The sequence below is a fragment of the Eurosta solidaginis genome, chromosome 1, assembly GCF_040869045.1.
Source record: "Eurosta solidaginis isolate ZX-2024a chromosome 1, ASM4086904v1, whole genome shotgun sequence".
Lineage (NCBI taxonomy): Eukaryota > Metazoa > Arthropoda > Insecta > Diptera > Tephritidae > Eurosta > Eurosta solidaginis.
The window spans coordinates 217,441,208-217,459,772 of record NC_090319.1 but is presented as its reverse complement, the minus strand read 5'-3'; the positions used below and the strand labels follow the sequence as shown (position 1 = coordinate 217,459,772).

The 18,565-nt window shown below is 40.1% G+C and overlaps 1 protein-coding gene across 1 annotated transcript in view; it reads right to left on the bottom strand.

Annotated features, from left to right (window-relative positions):
* The window catches only part of LOC137237015 (cytochrome P450 307a1-like), a 491,717-nt gene that overhangs the window by 201,406 nt on the left and 271,746 nt on the right, over positions 1-18,565 (bottom strand). The gene's annotated exons all lie outside the window — the stretch shown is intronic.

Sequence of the window (18,565 nt, the reverse complement as noted above, 5' to 3'; positions counted from 1 at the left end):
GCTATTATCGTTGATGCTATGCCTGATGCTAGTCACGTTGACTACATTCATTTTGCGCTAACTCCATTTCGATTCGAAAGCAAAAAATTTTACAATTCAAGAACGGTTTTTGGCTTTCGTGAATTGTAACCAAAAAACTGGTCAGAAAATCGCTGATCTAATTTGCCATACTGTAGGTAACCATGAAATCCCATTAAAAGATTGTCGTGCACAAGGGTAAAATAACGGCGCCAATACGAAAGAATCTTACAACGGAGCACTACGTCACATTCTCGCCAAAAACTCGAATACTGATTACTCGCCTTGTGCAACCCACAGTCTCAATTTATGTGGTGTTGATACTGCAGAATGTTGTACGGCTGCAATTACTTTATTTGGAGTTTTACAAAAATATTTTACTCTTTTCAGCAGCACTCCACAATGATGGGACATCCTCAAAAAAAATGTACCGAGCTCTCTTCATAGTCTTTCAGACCAAAGCCAAATTTGACTGAGTAAGCATACGGAGATGTTACCTGTATTCTCGAGTACATCACCAAGTTCGAATGTATCTTGCTGTCCTCAATTTGGTTCAAAATACTGACTACAATTAATGAAAGAATCGTGGTCCTCCAAGCTAGAGACGCCAACACAGATGTTGAGGTCCGGCTTCTAGATGCCTTATTAGCTGATTTGAAGTTGATCAGGAACCAATGGGAAACAATTTTAAACGAATGCAAAACAGTTGCTATTCAATTGAACATCTCTCCAAAGTTTCCGGACATTCGAAAGAGAAAACCAAAATACGTGCTGAAGATAGTTTAAATGAGATGATTACGGATGATTCAGAGTCTGATTTTAAAAACAATACATGCATGGAATTGCTAAATGCCATCTACATATGTTCAAGAGCGAGTTTCAGGACTTTCCACGCTTTGTGTTGAATCCGTTTTGGCAAGACAGTTAAATTTTTATATTATTATGAAAAATTTTGCAGCGAAGAAAACAAGAAAATCCACTGTTTGATATCCGAACCGCCTATATTTAATAATTAAAATTTATAACCATCATTAAATTTATCATAAATGTATTAAAATGTTACCAAATAACTAGAAAAGATTATATGAAACAATGTGTGGCTGATGAAAGAGAATTTTATTTCTTCGTTACAATAAAATAGTATAAATAGTAAATATTCTGTGTTAATTTTATTTTCATCTCTTAGTCCAAAAATCATTTAGTTGATGTGGAAAAATTTGTTTGATATAATCCATCAATAATGATTAATGAATGAGACGTCATTAATTCAAATTAATCAAATGTGTTAGTGGATTTTTTAAAGGGGGCCCGTAAATTTTTAGTCCCGGGCCCGGATTGTCTCTCTACGGCCCTGTGCGTGCCTAAAGCCCAGTGACCAGTGCAGACCGATATATGTCTATGGGTGTCAGCCCTGGATTTTCCCAGTAGATACCTTGTTTTCCTTTCGCTGTTATTCGGCCAAATGGCTTTTGAAATCGCACAACCCGCGGTGCTTAACCATTTTTCTCGAGCTTTGTTTACATAAAAATCTCGAATAACTCCCTTGGCCACCCCCAAGGGTATACTGACTCCGAGCTCCTACGTACCAGTTCGTCAGCCATCTCATTTCCCTCGATTCCCCTATGTCCCGGAACTCAGGTAATGGATATTTCCAGGGTGTCCGTCAGCGCCGATAATATTTGTTTGCATGACCCTACCAGCTTTGAACTAGTGTATGGTGCAGCTATCGCCTTAATTGCTGCTTGACTGTCAGAAAGGATAGACGATTTGTAAGTTATGCTCCTGGCCTCGAGCAATTTACAGGCCCGCCAAATTGCGAGGACTTCTGCTTGAAATACACTGCAGTATGACGGTAGTTTTAGCGACGTAGTAATTTCTAGGGAGTGCGAGAAGATACCAGCTCCCACCCCTGAGTCCATCTTAGAGCCATCAGTGTAGATTAGCATGCCGCTACCCACTGTAGCCGCTCCCCTCTTCCAATCATTCCTACTTAGAATAATAGTGGTGATTTTACCTTCAAACTGAAGCTTGCGGGGATTATAATCTATATCGGAATTTAGCACTACCGTTGCGAGTAGACTAAGGATGCTGCCATGCCCCTTCTGAGTATCCTTCCAAAACCCAGACTGTCTAAGTCTCAGTGCGGTCTGCGCCGCTGTACAATATAGTAAAATGATATATGGTGATGTTGCTTTAATAAAGTTACTACGCCTCTGTTTCTGCCTACCATAACGCTAGCCTAATCTGTTCATAAGTCCCTCAAATGTTTAACATCCAACCCAAATTCATTCAATTTTCTTAAAATTGAATCAGGCAATTCCCTTGCCGTGAAATCCTCGATAGCTGATAGTTTAAGAAATGTGTTAACAATTGATTTTCTATTGCAACTATCGCAATAATCGATTGTTTGTGGGCACTTCACATCATACATATAAGGAAGCTCGGAATTTTTCTATTTTTTGGAGATTGGGTAAGCCGTATACCAAACTGCTTCCTAGAGTTTTGTAAAACTTTGAAAAAGGCTAAAAAGAGCTAAAAAAAAATTCTGAAAAAGCTGTACTTAGTTATTTCCACTGACACCGCCTCAAACTCCACGAGTTTTGTGTGAACACTAACAATACCTTTGTTTTTTAAGCATCGATACCAGACGAACATGGTACTGGCGACGGTGGCTTGGCCGAGAGCTGCGATGGAGAAGGCAGAGATATCAGCGGTGGTGAAGGTGTTGAGGCTACTGAAGATGCGGTACTTGATTCTGTTTAAAATTTAAATTTTAATAAAAATAAGGCATGTTTTTAGTATGTTCGTAACACAGTAAAAATATAAACCGAGCATATACATTGTTTCTATGTGAGTATTCGAGAGGGGAGAGGGGAGGAAAATAAGGCTGAGAATTAAACGGAGATTCTTTGGCTTGTAGGAGCACGACTAGAACTGCCTTGGTTGTTGCTGCTGTTCTAACGATAATCGAACCTCACTTCATATATTGTCCAACATTATTCTTCATTATGAGAGATAACCAAATTTACAAATTGCAAAAGCAACAAAACCGAGCTATACGACTTATTCTTAGGAAACGCTATGACACACCTATCAGAGATATGCTCGCCACTCTGAATTGGCTAAGCATTAAACAGGCACTATTTTATCATACGATGAATTTTATTAGAAACATAATAGAAGGCAACTTGCCTGAATATTTGAAAAGTAACATAAAATATGTAAGAAATGTTCATTCCATAAATACAAGAAGAAGAAATGATTTTAATCTACCTGCTTATAGAACAGAAGCAGACAAAGGTAATTCGTACCATAAAGGACTAAAATTCTACAATGAATTACCAAATGATGTTAAATCTAGTAACATAAGGGAATTTAAAAACAAATTGTACAATTACTGTAGAACACTGCCATTTTAGTGCAAGATGGGCAACCTTTCGAATCATCAATAGCATTGCATACATCCCGATTACTCTACGCTGGCACTAGCAAGCATTCCCACGTATGAAAGTGTAGCCGAAGCTCATACTGTAACGCATCACTCATCCTAGTAAGTGCATCGCCGTTCAGATACTGCCTTCGCACTTTAAATATGTTATCAGCGTCAGATGCAACTGGCAAAATACTTGCATTGGTGTCGTTCGTCTGCTACCCATCTCTCACTCCATTTGTGCAGTCAATTGATGCAGATAAATTAATTTAATTAGATTATATATTAATTACTATATATAGGTATAAGCTAGGCTTAGTATAAGCTATAAGAAATAAATAAATTAAATTAAATTTAAATTATTTCCGCTAATCTTCCAAAAAAGGGCTCCCGAATGATCTTAAACGGGTTCTAGCCAGATCCGGGCATTTACACAGAAAATGCTCGACAGTCTCTTTTTCATCTATTTCCTTAAAACTTCTACAGTGGTCATTGTGCGGAATACCCATCTTTTCCGCATGCGTGCTCGGCCCCGGCGAGAGGGGATGGGGAATAGGGAGATTCCCCCTGGCCCGAGGCTTCTCAGGGGGCCCGCGATTTAGAGGTACTAAGATATTTTTTTTAATTCAAGAGAGTCTTAAGTTGCTCCATGTTTAAATTTTAAGCCGAATTTCAAAAGCAACGAATATTGATCATGATTTTTTGCCTGGGCCTTGGAACAGTGAGGAGACAATAAAAACATCAAACAAAAATGTATGTTTACATGAATCCGTAATCGTAAAGTTTTCGTGGTGACACTGATGAAAGTTCATCTTCAAAAAGTCTTCCAACAATACCACCAACTCTGTATCAAAGTCCAGATTATTTAAACGACTTCGATATCGGTATCGTGAATAATGAGTTGCGATCTGAAGAAGTCATCGAAATAATTCGTCGAGGTCATCAAAAGTGTCCTGTTATTTTTCCACGTGATTTTCATGACGAGCAATTTCCTAACTCGTTGTTAAACAGAATCTTGCCAAATGGAGAGAAAGTGGAGCGTGACTGGTTAGTGTGGAGTGCCAGTAGCAATGCTTTTTATTGCCTACCATGTCGTCTGTTAAGCACCAATACTTTAAATCTACTAAAATACTCAAGATCACATTAAATGTTATATCCAATGCCGATCTTTACAAAATCTAATTCAAAAGGAGGCTATAATTGATACACTTACCAATGAACAGCTAATCACTGAAACTCAAAAGGGGAAAGAAATTTTATATAGAATTTTGTACTCTATTTTTGGGTGAAATAGGCCTAGTTTTCAAAGACGAAAGTATATATCTTAGTGAACGAAACGATGGACATTTTTTGGACATCTAAGATCTCATAAGATCCGATGCTTAGAGATCATTTGGAGAAAGTTAGGATTTCACAATAGCAGCACAAACGTCTACAAGTTCACTATCTTTCCCCAGACATTCAGAATGAGTTTATAGAAATTTGTGCAAAACACGTGATGGAAACTATATTAGATCTAGGCAAGAAAGTCAAGTATTTTGCTATTATCGTTGATGCTATGCCCGATGCTAGTCACGTTGACTACGTTCATTTTGCGCTAACTCCATTTCAATTCGAAAGCAAAAAATTTTACAATTCAAGAACGGTTTTTGGCTTTCGTGAATTGTAACCAAAAAACTGGTCAGAAGATCGCTGATCTAATTTGCCATACTCTAGGTAACCATGAAATCCCATTAAAAGATTGTCGTGCACAAGGGTACAATAACGGCGCCAATATGAAAGAAGCTTACAACGGAGCACTACGTCACATTCTCGCCAAAAACTCGAATGCTGATTACTCGCCTTGTGCAACCCACAGTCTCGATTTATGTGGTGTTGATGCTGCATAATGTTGTACGGCTGCAATTACTTTCTTTGGAGTTGTACAAAAATATTTTACTATTTTCAGCAGCACTCCACAACGATGGTACATCCTCAAAAAAAATGTACCGAGCTCTCTTCATAGCCTTTCAGGAAAAAGCCAAATTTGACTGAGTAAGCATACGGAGATGTTACCTGTATTCTCGAGTACATCACCAAGTTCGAATGTATCTTGCTGTCCTCAATTTGGTTCAAAATACTGACTACAATTAATGAAAGAATCGTGGTCCTCCAAGCTAGAGACGCCAACATAGATGTTGAGGTCCGACTTCTAGATGCCTTATTAGCTGATTTGAAATTAATCAGGAACCAATGGGAAACAATTTTAAACGAATGCAAAACAGTTGCTATTCAATTGAACATCTCGCCAAAGTTTCCGGACATTCGAAAGAGAACACCAAAATACGTGCTGAAGATAGTTTAAATGAGATGATTACGGATGATTCAGAGTCTGATTTTAAAAACAATACATGCATGGAATTGCTAAATGCCATCTACATATGTTCAAGAGCGAGTTTCAGGACTTTCCACGCTTTGTGTTGCATCCGTTTTGGCAAGACAGTTAAATTTTTATATTATTATGAAAAATGTTGCAGCGAAGAAAGCAAGAAAAGCCACTGTTTGATATCCGAACCGCCTATATTTAATAATTAAAATTTATAACCATCATAAAATTATCATAAATGTATTAAAATGTTACCAAATAACTAGAAAAGATTATTTGAAACAATGTGTGGCTGATGAAAGAGAATTTTATTTGTACGTTACAATAAAATAGTAAATATTCTGTGTTAATTTTATTTTCAGCTCTTAGTCCAAAAATCATTTAGTTGATGTGGAACATTTTTTTTGATATAATCCATCAATAATGATTAATGAATGAGACGTCATTAATTCAAATTAATCAAATGTATTAGTGGATTTTTTATAGGGGGCCCGTAAATTGTTTAGTCCCGCGCCCGGATTGTCTCTCTACGGCCCTGTGCGTGCCTAAAGCCCAGTGACCAGTGCAGACCGCTATATGTCTATGGGTGTCGGCCCTGGATTTTCCCAGCAGATACCTTGTTTCCTTTCGTTGTTATCCGGCCAAATGGCTTTTGAAATCGCACAACCCGCGGTGCTTTTCCATTTTTCTCGAGCTTTGTTTACATAAAAATCTCGAATAACTCCCTTGGCCACCCCCAGGGGTATACTTACTCCGAGCCGCTACGTACCAGTTTGTCAGTCATCTCATTTCCCTCGATTCCCCTATGTCCCGGAACTCAGATAATGCATATTTCCAGGGTGTCGGTCAGCGCCGATAAGATTTGTTTGCATGACCCTACCAGCTTTGAACTAGTGTATGGTGCAGCTATCGCCTTAATTGCTGCTTGACTGTCAGTTATGCTCCTGGCCTCGAGCAGTTTACAGGCCCGCCAAATTGCGAGGACTTCTGCTTGAAATGCACTGCAGTATGGCGATAGTTTGAGCGACGTATTAATTTCTAGGGAGTGCGAGAAGATACCAGCTCCCACCCCTGAGTCCATCTTAGAGCCATCAGTGTAGTTTAGTATGCCGCTACCCACTGTAGCCGCTCCCCTCTTCCAATCATTCTTACTTGGAATGATAGTGGTGATGTTTCCTTCAAACTGAAGCTTGCGGGGATTATAATCTATATCGGAATTTAGCACTACCGTTGCGAGTAGACTAAGGATGCTGCCATGCCCCTTCTGAGTATCCTTCCAACACCCAGACTGTCTAAGTCTGAGTGCGGTCTGCGCCGCTGTACAATATAGTAAAATGATATATGGTGATGTTGCTTTAATAAAGTTACTACGCCTCTGTTTCTGCCTTCCATAACGCTAGCCCAATCTGTTCCTAAGTCCCTCAAATGTTTAACATCCAACCCAAATTCATTCAATTTTCTTAAAATTGAATCAGGCAATTCCCTTGCCGTGAAATCCTCGATAGCTGATAGTTTAAGAAATGTGTTAACAATTGATTTTCTATTGCAACTATCGCAATAATCGATTGTTTGGAAGGTCGGAATTTTTCTATTTTTTGGAGATTGGGTAAGCCGGAAACCAAACTGCTTCCTAGATTTTTGTAAAACTTTGAAAAAAGCTAAAAAGAGCTAAAAAAAAATTCTGAAAAAGCTTAGTTATTTCCACTGACACCGCCTCAAACTCCACGACTTTGGTGTGAACACTAACAATACCTTTGTTTTTTAAGCATCGATACCAGACGAACATGGTACTGGCGACGGTGACTTGGCCGAGGGCTGCGATGTAGAAGGCAGAGGTATCAGCGGTGGTGAAGGTGTTGAGGCTACGAAGATGCGGTACTTGATTCTGTTTACAATTAAAATTTTAATAGAAACAAGGCATGTTTTTAGTATGTTCGTAACACAGTAAAAATATATACCGAGCATATACATTTTTTCTATATGAGTATTCGAGAGGGGATAGGGGAGGAAAATAAGGCTGAGAATTAAACGGAGGTTCTTTTTCTGGTAGGAGCACGACTAGAACTGCCTTGGTTGTTACTGCTGTTCTAACGATAAGTTGGTGGTACCAATTGGAGTCAGTTATCGCGAAAGGAACAAATCAAATAAAACTTGTTATGCAATGGCTAAAGTCGCATAGGCAGCTTAATTTATGATACGTGGGTTTTTTGTTCAGTATTTACTTTCGTTTCTGAGTAGTGTATATCCATCGCACCTTGTACAGATCGTGTAAGTTGCTATTGATTTGTAATGCGCGCTGACATATAAAGGCCGAGAGGCCATCAAAAGTTTCTGTTTGAAAGGATAAATAGGGCTGGCACACGATACTCGTATTGCTTCTGATTGCAGAGCATGGTACTTAAATTTTAACTATTGTAGCAGCCGTGCATGCTGCAATATCGTTGGAAGCGACGAACTTCGTAGCACTGTACTGGGGGCCAAACATCTGATCCGAGCTCATTATAGTTTCCTCATACAATCATACATACAGTTGATGCTCTTCAACATTAAGTCGCAAAATCTACTGGCCTTAATGCCACCAATTATTTGATCAACTCGGCCATAAAATGGTCGTATTGATGGTGATCCACCCGAATGACCCATTTCCGTTTTCTCTTTGCTAAAAAGAATTATGTTTGCTTAGTCTCACTTTTAATTAATATTTTCTTACCGGTATAGCTGGGTAATATTAGCAATCTTTACTTGCACATCCCAAGCGGTGTAGTTGTGGCCCAACTTAGCCAACTCGTTTGCCATCTCTGCATATATAGAAAAAGAAGGCTCTATCAAGCTTGAAAAGAGCTAAAACGGCAACACTGGTAGTAGCGCCTAGCGATTTTTTTGACATCCAACATAAGTCAACCGAAAAAATCGGTAGTCTCGATCGAAAAAAGTGTAGGTTAGCATTGCTTATCCATTCATCGGTCAATCCCATAAACAAATGTTTAATTTGCAATCGAATTAAAAAAAAAAAAGAAATTTTTCTACTTATAACATTTCTCTCATATTTCGCTACCAATGTTCGGAGTATTTAAAACTGTTACCTACGTAAACGACTACGCCCCCCAGCAGGTTAGGCGGTCAGAATATACCCGCGGTAGGTATGCCTGTCGTAAGAGGCGACTAAACTACCAGATTCAAGGGGCTGTGTAGCGCAACCCTTTACTAACAGACGGGGCTCTGGCGATCCTAAGCTCCTCATGGAACTTGGGGTTGGGGAGGGAGGGGATGGCCTGAAGGTTTAATGTGGCCACATAAATCGTTCCCGAGATGGTCGGGCTAGCACCTTAATGGTGCTGTGGTACCGGATCGTACCGGATCTATATCCGGCAAAGGACCATCACATCGATAACACTCCCCAAAGCCTTCGGGGAGCAGCCTTATCGCTACAACAACAACAACAACAACTACGCCGAAGTTCGGAATATATTTTTTCTTCTTTTTTGGAAGCGGTCGAACAACTAATATCAAATTGATTTGGTGGCTTGTGTTTTCGCCATGACACGTTTCTCAGCAAAAAAAGTTATCAGATGCATTCGAAGACGGCCAAAAACGTGTCGGTTGGCCAATCAATGGGAACAATTAAAAACAGCACATCACATACTGGAAGAGAAGCGGACCTAATTTCCACAGATAAATATCGCGAAAAAATATTATTATTACTCAACAGTCAACTTGGTTGTTTGCTGTTACATACATATTACATGTTATTTTAATGGCGGAACGTTTCAGGATCGGGGAAGAATCCTGCACGAACGATAATGGCGGCCTGGCAACGGACGTACTGAGTGTGCTTAAGTTGTGAAGGGAGCACTGCTCATTGAAATCTGGCAAGGGAAAAGACGAAATCGATTCGCCAATCGCCGATGATGGAAAACACATTCCGGCACCCAATTATGTCGAAGTGGTAGGCTAAAAAATCACATGGCTCCAGTTAATGGTGGAATGTCTGCCGGCTGTTCAAACGCGGAGGCGAAGAGTTGGTAAAGAGCATGAATCTACTCCTATGCAAAAGTTGTTTGGATGCGCGCATGCCTTCAGATTGGAACTTGAATGTACTCTGCCCAATCCACAAGAAAGGCGATCCGCAAACCGCGCCAACTACCTCGGAATCAGCCTGCTAAATATAGCTTATAAGGTTCTATCTAGCCTACTGTGCGAAGGATTGAAGCCCATAGTCAACAAACTAGTCTGACCTTATTAGTGCAGCTTTAGATCTGGTTAATATACTATCGACCAAATCTTTATGAGGCACCAGATACTGGAGAAGATTCACGATATCGAGAAATGACACTCACTACTTTATCGTCGACTTAAAAGCAGCATGCAACAGTGCAAAAGAAGCTTCTTTTATGCTGCTATGTTTGAATTTAAGTTCCCTGCAAAGTTAATAAGGCTCATTATAATTCCGTTGAACCACACCACCAGCTCCGTAAGGATTGTAAAGGACCTCTCCGAGCCATTCGAAACCATACCAGGCTTAAGACAACGCGGCTCTCTGTCATGTGATTTCTTAAAATAATGCTGGAGAAGAAGTTCTATCAGTAGAACTATACCATCATGTACAATTTATTAGCATTCAAATACTGCTGTATGCTGATGATATTAATATTATTGGCCTTAAGAAAAGCGCTGTGAGTTAGGCTTTCTTGTGGTTATGCAAGAAAGAGCGAAAAGTAATGTACTCTCTCGACGAACAAAAGTTACGTTCTACAAGTCCCTCATCATGCCTGTCCTGATGTTTGTCTCAGAATCATGGACGGTGTAGAGTTAAGATATGATCTCTCTTGGAGTTTTCGAGAGAAAAGTTCTTCGGAAGATTTATGGTCCTATCCGTGATGCCGCCGGCGACTATCGAAGGAGGTATAGTGGTGAGCTTTATGAGATTTACGTAGATATGACGATAGTGTAGTGAATAAAAGCCCTGCTGGCTAGGTCATGTTATGCAAGAGGACGAACACGCTCCGGCCAAGAAGGTATTTCCGTCTACACCTCAGCTTGGTAGCAGAGGAAGGGGAACTCCACTGAGTTCGGAGAGGCAGGTGGAAGACTTGACCTCCCTTGGTGCACCCAATTGGCGACTGTTATCTCGAAACAAGGATAGCTGACCTGACTTGTTACGAAACGGCCAAAATCGCCTAGGCGGTTAAGCTGCAACTAATGATGATGCTAACGTAAGCTTGTACATGGTTGTAGGGTTGGATTAGATTTTTCCTTGGAAGAAAATCAAACATTTTTGTCTTATTAAAGATCTTACAGTTTTGAAAAAATAAACACCACCCTCTACCACTACTGACTCAACGTACTTAATTTTTATATAAAATTTATAAAAGTGCTGTATGTTGAATTTTGGAAGAACTTACAGATCGCGTCCGGATACATTTTTTGCTTACTCCTTCTATTTTCATTCCGTCCAGAAAAAGTACAAAAACTGTAAATAAAATGTGAGCAAACATTTCGTAAGACACGAACAATGATTTCAAGTCAAACAAAATTTAATCCAATCGTCACTTGTAAACAATCAGCCTTTCATACGTATGCAACAAGAAGACATTCAACCAGAAGACATTAGGTACTAAAAGATTTCATTAAGTTTTCAACTCGAAGACATCAGGTACTAAAAGATTTCATTAAGTTTTCAACTCGAAATATAGCTTTGAAATAAAATAAAATAATTAAAAAAAATTTTTAAGTTATTGAAAAAAATACTTACATGAATTAATAATAATACTAAAAGCTAGAAAATAATTAGATAGGTCCTAGGTACTAGTCATCACACTCCTCATCAATCTAGGCCGTTGATCAGACAATTAAATAAAAGCGAGGGCGCGTGAAATTTCTAAAAATGTGAAGTGTAGCATAACCTTATTAAGGTTCAGTTGGTCTTATATATATATAGAAATTTTACGCGCACAACGCTTTTATTTAATTGTCTGATCAACGCCCTAGATTGATGAGGAGTGTGATGACTAGTACCTTGGACCTACCTAATTATTTTCTAGCTTTTAGTGTTATTATTACTCCATGTAAGTGTTGTTTTCAATAAAACCGTTTGTCTTAAAATTTGTTTTTAATTATTTTATTTTCATGTTTTTAGTCTTTATTTAAGGCCTTTTATTTCTCATTCTATTTAGTTCATTTAGTGACTCATTATTACACGGACTCTTTCCTGACAATTTGTTACAATCTCAGTCCTCAATACATAATACGTTTTTTTTTGAATATCTCGATCTTTCGCCACCTATCGGCGTTTTTTTATAGGTCGCTTTCTATTCTTGTATGTATTATGAGTTCCAAATATGAGACAAATCGGACCACAAATAGGATTTTTGTGAATATCTCGATCCTTACGCCACCTAGCGGCGATTTTTTTCATATGTCGCTTTCTATCCATGTATGTATTATGTGTTCCAAATATGAAAAAATCTGACCACAAATACGATTTTTCTAAATATTTCGATCCATGCGCCAACTATCGGAGTTTTTTTCTTATTATTGTATTATCATCGGGTTCTGAAATATATTCCAAGTTTCAAGCTTGTAGCTTAACGGGAAGTTACTTAAATTTCAATTACAAAATTCATGCCAGCCAGCCAACCAACCTGTCAAGTCAAGCTAAATAAAACCGTTTAAAGATTATTAGGTCGGAGCGGATTAAAATCGCTTCCCAAGGCAGTCGGTTCTATGTACCGGAGAGACTTGGGATTTTTCCCTACCAAGGACTGTCATTTCTGTGTAACCCCATTTAATTTTTTGCGTCCCTCCCACAAATTGTCATCCTCCCAGCAACTCTTTGCAGCAGGACTGCTCCATATTTTCTTGCTCCGGGAAGGTATCGAACCCAATCCGGGTCCATCTCCTGACGTCCTGAGAAATGGTTTTGCTGCATCTGCCGGAAAAGAATTTTTTTAGGACGGTCATACTCTTGTCAGTGTGTCTCGTGTAAGGGATGGTTGCATCGGACAGGTTGTTCTGGGTTAGATCCCAAAACCAGACATCCACGTAACTTCTATAAATCTTTTGTGGCTCCTTGCTGTTCACGCCCAATGACGTCCCGTAGTCTGCGCCTTAGCGCCCCACTACCTTCCAGCAGCCCCGCTGCTCAGCAAGCCACAAAAAGTACCACCTGCTGCTCGCGCCCCACGGCGCCACCAACTCATACGGCTGCTCCCACTCATACCTACAATCTCCCTAGTAGAGTCGGGAGCAATGCCGAGCATCAGCTCCTGCCCCCGTCTTCTCCCCCCCCCCCCCCCCCCCCCCCCTCTTTTCCGGCAGCAATTGTGTAGGTCAGGGAAACAGACTCTTAGTCCCTACCTCCCTTTGCACCGTCTGCCAGCACAGAATATATATGTTTGCGACATCCGCCAATGCCGCTCCTGCCAAGGGCGGTGCCACTTTCCTAGATGTTCTGGTCTCCGCGAAAGCAACCCCCGACGGGTTTCATTGCGCCATGTCGCCAGGCCGCATACCCAAATACACCGGGTACCCCAATGCTTACCCAAGGAAATCCAGTCCCAGGGCCACAACAGCAGTTGCGTCCTAGCCTTCCACAACCCAGGCGTAGACACCCGTCACTTACTCCCAGAATGACGAAGTCTAAGAATTCTGCAGTTAAACTGTAATGGATTAACTGGGAAGATCACGGAGATAGTCGATTTCATGAAGCGGCGCAACATCCGAATTGCTGCGATTCAAGAGACTAAACTCACAGCAAGATCTGCTCTGCAGACCTGTTCTGGGTATAATGTCAACAGAAAAGATTGCGAGAACAGAAATGGAGGTGGCCTCGCGTTTATCATACACCACTCTGTGCAATATCATATATTTGATCCCGACATCGGCATAAGGGACAGTGTCTTAGAACGTCAAGGCTTATCTCTCCGGTCAGGCGATGCAAACCTAGACATCAGCAACATCTACATCCCTCTTGCCACCTGTTGCCCCTGTGGATACCGCCCTAATATCAGAGCCTTACTCACTGGCAATAATCGCGTTATCTTAGGCGATTTGAATGCCCATCACGATCTATGGCATTCAAACTTGCGGGCGGACAGTGGGGGTGAGATGTTGGCGGATCAAATAGAGGAAACGACGTTCTGCACAATAAACGGAGACGCCCCCGAACGTATGGTAGGAAGCTGTCACAGCTGGCCGGATATTTCAATCGTGAACGCAGAACTCGTAAACTACGTAAACTGGCAGCCGATGGTAACATTGGCATCCGACCACCTGCCTATTCTTATTTCGCTCGAGCGTACCGCCGACTTCATCGTTATAGAAAAACGCACTTTCATAAACTTTAAAAAAGGAAAGTGTGACGATTACAAATCCTTTACAGACAACCGCTTTGCTGTCCTCCCTATTCCGACTGATGCCCGCCAAGGGGATCGTGCTTTCCACAAGGTCATTGAATACGCCTCGGCTCGTTTCATTCCCGCCGGTAGAAGTCCCGAAATTCGGCCCCACTTCCCGGCGGTGGCCCCAAGTTTAGCGAGAGAACGTGACCTTATAAGACAGCTCGATCCCGACGACCCCAAATAAGGGATATAAACCAACGCATCAGATTTCTAGTGGATGAACACAAGCGGGCAAAATGGGAGGAGCACCTAAGCGGTTGTTACCTCTCTGCCGGTGTGGGTAAACTTTGGTCCACCGTAAAGTCCCTATCGAATCCGCCTAGGCACAATGACAAAGTTTCCATCGCCTTTGGCGATAAAGTGCTGTCGGATGCGAAAAAATGCGCGAGCGCTTTCTGTCGACAATATATAATGCATTCTTTGGTCGACAAAGATAGACAGAGGGCCAACAGATACGCACATAAACATAAATTCAGCGCGTCACCAATTACCATCACCGCCAAAGAGGTTGAGGATGCCATCGGTCATGCTAAACCATCCAAAGCAGTGGGCCCAGATGGCATAGCCATGACGATGCTTAAAAGCCTAGGGAAAGACGGTTTCAAATATTTAGCACGTATCTGCAACCTGTCTCTTTCCACCTTTGTCATACCCGAAAAATGGAAAATGACCAAGGTGGTCCCCCAACTATCCACTGGAAGAAGCTACAGGCCTGCCAAAACACTGCTCTCAGAACCGCCGCGGGCTGTCTTCTTATGTCCCCAGAACACCACCTACATAATGAGGCGAGAATACTCCCCATCAGGGAGAGAAATGAGATGCTAACCAAACAGTTCCTGTTGAATACGCAGAAACCTGGGCATCCCAACAGACATCTGATTGATGAGCCAACACCGCCTAGTGGCTTAAGGAGTAATCTCCGTAAGCATTTTGAGGAAATGCGGCACCTGAGAACTCAGCCGTATGAAGCAAAAAACACAAGCAGGTCCTTGGTGAACTCCACAAAAAGGCGTCGGACCTTTATTCCCGGAATTGCCCGGTGAATCCAGTACTCAAAGAACAGTACCCAAAACTTGCGGAAGAGGAACGCATACTCCCCAGGGAATCTCGACTCACTCTAGCTCAACTTCGTTCTGGATACTCTAACAGGTTAAACTCTTACCTATCCAGAATCAACCCCGATATGCAAAATGTATGCCCCGCTTGCAATGTGTCCCCACATGACACCAACTATCTCTTTAGTTGTAATGTGGAACCATCGCCTCTAATACCCCTTTCATTTTGGCCCACCCCCGTTGAAACAGCAAGTTTCCTTGGACTCCCTTTAGAGGATATTGATGACAATTTGTGATCGGTAGCAGCTATTACGTGGGGCGAAGCACTGCTATAACAACAACAACAAGCGGATTAAAATACTCGGATTGGAATAAAGTCTGAACACTGCGTCAGCAATAAAACATGTCGTCAAAAGCGTGACGAAACGCCGAGAAAATTTATTTCACAGCTAACTAGGATTTATTTGCTCTCTCATTGTTTAATGCGTGATCTGTTTATTGGTTCTTGAGTCTATCCGTCAGCCTATTTGTCCGGGGGATCAACTTCAGGGGTGTTTAACAAACCGTTCAAATCTATTTCGTTCCGTTAAAGCGCAAAAATAGCTTATCAAAATAATTTCGTTTCGTGTAAGAACTAAATTAACGAAACGAAATTCAATCGTTAACGCTGAAAACGAAATGAGTCAATGAAATAAATCTCTGTGCTTCGTATGTGCAAAAATTTTTTAACATAAAGATGTATGCGAGCACCTCAGTGGAAAGCAGCGGAGCTTCACAAAATTCTGGTAGGACACTTCCACCACACCACAAACTTTAACAAAATTTTTAACATAATTTAAGCACACAAAATACACTGATTGGACTTTGAACAGATTAGCTGAATAAAAAGTGTACAAATAATTGTTAAATAACAAATACAGACAGTGGTAGTTTAACACATCCTGCTGTGGTGAGTGGTGAATGTTTTGTGAAGGTTGCTTCACACTATTTTTTGCGCATGCAACATCTCTACTTTAAAGATATCTCTGGTATGTGTTTGTGCTTTCGTGCCAAACAAGACATTGCTGGCGGAGAGAGCTTTCACGGTAATCATGTGTTGTTTTTGAGCGAGTGTAGCTGTGTACCTGCTACTGCTGCTCGTTTGTTGAAAATCAACGATTGGACTTCATATATGTAAAAAAACGAAGTGATATTATTTCGTTTATTTCGTAAACCTATAAAATCTGAATTCTTTCAACAGAAACGATTGCTTTTTTTTAGTTAACATTAATATTAGCGTCACGATCAATATCACAAGTTTTTTGCCATAACTTTCATTTAAAGGAATGTATTGCAATAAAATTCAACACACTACTTCATCTGACCGCGAATAATGCTGCTGTAAAAAAGAATTGTATTTCAGAATAAAATATAATTCTACGATAATTCAAAATTTATAGAGATATGTTTTTCTTTTTTAGTGCTATAATCATAAAATTTTATATGATCAACCTCATAAGGTTGACTTAAAAACTGTATTTAATTATCTTGAAAAAAGCGCGTGGCAACTAAGACCACTCGAATCTTTTCAAAATTTTCGCATCGGTTTCAAAAACGATTAAAGATGTTTATATAAACATGAAAAATACAAATTCACATACAAATTTGAGATTTGTAGCATCTACCGCTAGTTCCCATGTATTCAGCGATAAAAAAATGTTTATGAACAATAAAAATACATTTACACAGCAATTTCAGATATTAATTAATAGAGTGAGGACGATCGACTTCACTGTTTTCCGAAATGTTTTCATATCCTGCTCAAAGTTTAAACATTAAAAGATCCATAAAGCTACATGGCTGTCACCCGATCGAAAAATACGGCACAAAGTATAGGAAACATGTAAAATGTTACCAAAAATTCGGCGAAAGGCGGAAGGTTTCAAGCCCCGGTCAAATTTCTATCAAAACAAGAGGGGCGGCCTTGTAATCAATATTCAGAGAGTACTTAGATTCTAGAGGGAAGTCTTCTGTGTCCTCTTAAACGGAGGCAGCGTTGAAGCACCCCGCTCTTCACAATAATTTTACTGGAGCATTCCACGGTTGGAAAATGACAAATCATACAAATTTTTTTCATTTCTAGACCATAACTATAAAAAAATTATAACTTTTTCAGAAGGTGATTTCGGGTGTATTTTTGCCATGGAAAATGTCTCAGTGAAAATTCATCTGCCTTGCAAATGTCGTTCGGCATAAAACATGTAGGGCAAGTCCCTCCAATCTGTAGGAAAAATTAAAAGGAACACGACACCAATTGGAAGAGAAGCTCGCCCTAAATTCTCTTCGAAAGTATATCTCGCCTTATATTTTAGATAGAAAAATGTATGCAGTAGTTATCTAAAGCAATGTTTATACATGGAAATTTACTCCAGTTTACTTATACACATATATATTCCAGGTACAGCCTAAGTCGATTTTCAGATATGAACATTCTGCATTTTTTCAGTTAAATAACATGAAGGAATATAAAACTGGTTGCTAAGGAATTTTTGAGAATTATTTGATTTTGTGTTTTCTTTCCATTTTTTATACCAATTTTTAATTTTTTACTGTTTTTGCTCAAGCTAATTTTTTTTTTTTTAATTATTCTTCCTTGGAATGTTGAGGTGTGATATATTTAAAATATACTGGTTTTGAGGGAAGCAATTCGAATATCGGTGAAAACTAACGGTTTCCAGGCTAAGTCTACAGCTATTAGGAGTGATACAGCTGTCAGATCTAGAAGCAGCAAGTGGCTTAAATCCTAGGAAGCTTCTAGTATTTGCCAAGAGGACGGAGTTATTTTATAACAGAGGTCCTGGTTTTTGATAGGTTTTTTTCAGTTTGGTCGTTAAAACAATCTTCTGGTAACACTACGGACTTATTCAGTCTATGTGAGGTCCTCATGGACCGGCCAGTTCAACCTAACCTAACCTACCCTAACGATTTGCCATTGAGTGCTCGTACTATAGGCTTTGTCATTGTACCTCTAATCCAGATTTTTATTCGCCACACGTAAGCAAATTACGTTTAAACACGTCGTGGCTTAGAATATAAACATTGCAGAGATTTTTTGCAATAGGCAAAGACATTTTTTTCTCAATTTACATATTTCCTATATGAATTTAACTGACTAAAGGGATAATATCGGTAGATACTGGCTGCGTATTCGGTCTTTGGTAGTGGGTTTATCCTTGCCATTCTCTGTTATTCTGGAATGGCAAAAGCTTTTAACGACAATTCGAAAAAATGTGGCCAGCTGCTAATGCCCTCATGACCA